Source organism: Notamacropus eugenii, chromosome Y (genome assembly GCF_028372415.1).
Source record: "Notamacropus eugenii isolate mMacEug1 chromosome Y, mMacEug1.pri_v2, whole genome shotgun sequence".
NCBI lineage: Eukaryota > Metazoa > Chordata > Mammalia > Diprotodontia > Macropodidae > Notamacropus > Notamacropus eugenii.
The window spans coordinates 9,560,367-9,564,029 of NC_092880.1; the positions used below are offsets into that span (position 1 = coordinate 9,560,367).

General features: G+C 44.0%; 1 pseudogene; it reads right to left on the reverse strand.

Annotated features, from left to right (window-relative positions):
- Nucleotides 1-1,424: 1,424 nt before the first annotated feature.
- Nucleotides 1,425-2,355, reverse strand: LOC140516785 (olfactory receptor 4C11-like; annotated as a pseudogene).
- Nucleotides 2,356-3,663: the final 1,308 nt, after the last annotated feature.

Sequence of the window (3,663 nt, forward strand, 5' to 3'; positions counted from 1 at the left end):
TCATGGGCTCATTTCCCTCAGGGGGTTTATGCAGAGAGCTTGCACAATGGATCCAGGATCCTGCCTGTTTGGGGAGCCCCAGTCTGTTCCTGCCTCTGCTGCTGCCTCCCGAGGGGGCCTGAATTATGGGGGCACCCCACTCCCCTCTCGACCTGCCAAAGAGACCCTCTCACCAACCCTTGTCAGCTGTGGGTGGAGGGACCCTCTCGGCTGCTGGAGATTCCATCCCTGAAGCCTGCTGCGATCCGTTCCTCTCGGCATCATGAGGCCAAGGCAAGGTTGGGCTCTGGATCCACAGCGCGGGGCCCTTTTTCGAGAGGTTTGCAGGCTCTCTGGAACAGAAATCTCATCTGCTCGGTTGTTCTGTGGCTTCTGCTGCTCCAGAATTTGTTGGAAGTTCTTTTTTACAGATATTTTATGGGCTGTGGGATGGGAGCTAGTGTATGTGTCTATCTACTCCGCCATCTTGGCTCCACCCCCCCTTAGTCTTTTGTGAAGAGAGTCCTAGAGCTCTTCCTTAGCTGCTCAATTCTCCAAGGGGCTTTATGCAGCGTGCCTCACAAATGGATGCTGCAGCTGCTGCCACCACTACTGCTGCCGCCACCTGGGGCTGGTGCTGGGCTGTGGGAGGGCCTGCTCCCCTCTCGCCCAGTTAGTAAAGCCCTCTCACTGACATTTGAAGTTTTCTTTGGTGCTTGTGGGTTGAGGGATCTGAGACACTCTACTGATACTGGTGATTCTCCCCCCAGAGGCCTGTTCTGGTCCTGTTCCTCTCAGTTCAGTGCCACGTGGCCAGGGCTGGGCTCACCTCTGCTCTGGGTCTCGTGCCACAGACCTTACCTGTCGGCTTTCCAGGTTACCTTTGGCTGAAAATATCTTTTACTCTGTCATTCTATGGCTTCTCCTATACTCTAGAATTTGAGTCATTTTTACAGGTGTTTTATGGGCTGTGGGGGAAGAGCTAGAATATGTTCGTCTTTCTACCCAACCATCTTGGCTCTGCTCCCTTCACAAAAGAAATTAAAAGGAATGATGGGATTGGATATCCAGACTTTCATTAATTATACCACAAAAGTTCCTCTCTTTCTTGACTTTTGTTGCCTTAGATTCACTTTAAGAGATGAAATAAAGTTTTCACATTAATGCTTTTTTTTTACTATTTTAAATAATAATGAAACCAAAGCAAACGACATTTTTAATATATTTCATGTCAATATGAATATTTTAAAGGCATGAAATACATTTATTTGATAGGTAAATGAACATTCTAATGAAATATAATTATCAAAATAGTTAAAGTTTGTGGACCCCGGTTAAGAACTCCTAGATATTGTGATAATTATTATCATATAACATTGCCAATTATTCCAGTTTGAGCGAAGTATCATTGAAAAAATTGGAAAAGAATAATATGCTTGAGCATATTAATTTTCCCCTGAAGTCACTCGGGTGCTCCATAGTTTCTTCATGGCATTTTTTACTTCTACATTCCTTAGAGTACAGATAAAGGATTGAGGAAGGGAGTTACAATGGTATAAAATATAGACACCAACTTATCAAGAGGGAAGGTGGTTGGGGGACGAGTGGACATGAATATGGAGGGACCAAAGAATATGATGACAACAATGATATGGGAGCTGTAAGTGGAGAGGGCTTTAAGCTTCCCCTCTGTGCTACGATTTCTCAGGGAGTGCAGTATAATTGTATAGGATATCATTAGCAAAAAAAAAAAAAAAAAAAAAAGCTGACTGAGCATATGGCTCCACTATTGGAGACTATTAAAAGTTTTAATACCTGTATGTCCATTCATCCCCGTCTCAACAATGGTTGCAAGTCACAGATATAGTGGTCAATCACATTGGGACCACAAAATGGCACATTCAAGATAAGGATTATCTGGGCAATAGAATGCAGAAATGACCCTATCCATGCCACTAGAATGAGTATCCTACACACCCTGAGGTTCATGATGACTGAGTAATGTAGAGGCTTACAGATGGCCACAAATTGGTCCGTCAAAATGAGGACCAATATCTCCATGCAGCCAAAGAAATGCAAGGCAAATATCTGGGTAAGGTACTCATCAAAGGAAATAGTATTCTTGTGAGAGAGATTGTCTACAATCACTTTGGGAGCCGTGGTAGTAGAGAAACATGAATCTGCGATAGACAAGTAGGTTAAGAAAAAGTATATAAGTGAACCAAGTGTTGAACTGGTCTTGATTGTCACAACAATTTATAGGTTCCCCAACACAGTGTCAGTGTAGAACACCAAAAAAATGGCAAAAACTATTTTCTGCTTCTCTGGGTCCTGAGTCAGTCCAAGTAGAATGAATTCTCCCACATTGTTTCTCATCTCTATGACTCAAATAGTAAGGACACAGGTGAGAACTAGTTAGTGTAAGACAATAATAAGGAAGAATTAATAGAGAAGAATTTGAGAGGTCTCCATAAAAGAAACACTGCTTTACTCTCTATAATTAAGCTTCTTTTAATCTTATTTTCAAAGTATTAAATAAGAGAGTTTTAAGTAAAAATTGCTCTCATAACGTGCTCCAATTTATCTAACATATTTCTTGCTCATGGTATGTGTTTGCGCGTGCATGTCTACGTGTGTGTGTTTGCGTGTATGTGTGTTTGTGTGATTTAAAAACTCAAATTGTCACCCAAACTTTCCATCATTAACATCTGGGGGGATAATTACTTTAATCTCTCTACATACATACTAATCTACTAGAAACAATACAGACCTAGATGGTTCTGATTTAGTAGTTCTTTCATAGAAACTAAAACTTTGAAGGGAACTCATAAGATGTTTTTGCCCAGTTTTACCTATGAGGGAAAGCATTTAACATTTTCTCTGACAAATAATCATAGAGTCTCCAAGAGACTTTAACCAATAAAAAAGAAAATATATTTGTATTTATATTATACTTCAGAGCAGTTCAAGTTATTTAGGTGATTATTTTTTCTTGACATGATGTTTATATTTCCATGTCTGTAACCTATAAAAAATTGTTATTAGATCAAGGAGGGGGCGGAGCCAAGATGGCGGAGTGAAAGCAACGACTCACCTAAGCTCCTGGAAAAACTCCTCTGGATATCTCTGGAGGGAGAGTCTGACCAGACTTTGGAGGTGTAGAATCCAGTGGGTGACGGACTTTGACGGATTCGGAGCCCAGGCTGGACCAGAGGGTCCACGGGAGGGATCTGTTCCGTGGGGGTAAGACCCCGGCGCACAGCGCAGCGCGGTCAGTGCGGCAGGGCGGAGGGGACCAGAGGAGCCCGAGAGTGGCGGGCAAAACCAGAGGAGCAGGAGATAAGCCAGGCCGAGCCGGTGAGAGCCGCTGAGTGCCAGACATCAGCGCAGCAGCCCTTGAAATCTTCAGCCTGAAGACGGACTTCGGTGGGTCACTACTTGAACTTCCAGGAACTGGGATGGCAGAGTGATCAGTAAGTGCTCTCTCCTCCCCCCTGATGACCGTGAGGGAACCATAAAATTCTTCCCCGATTAATCCTGGATCAGCGGGAACAGCAGAAGGGGGCGGGTGGTCTCATAACACCAGAGGCTGGAAAAGTGGCAAAGGGGGATTCTTCCTACGGTGGCGGAGACGGCTGGAGGGACAGACGACCCAGGGCAGAGAAAATTCGCACTGAGACCCAG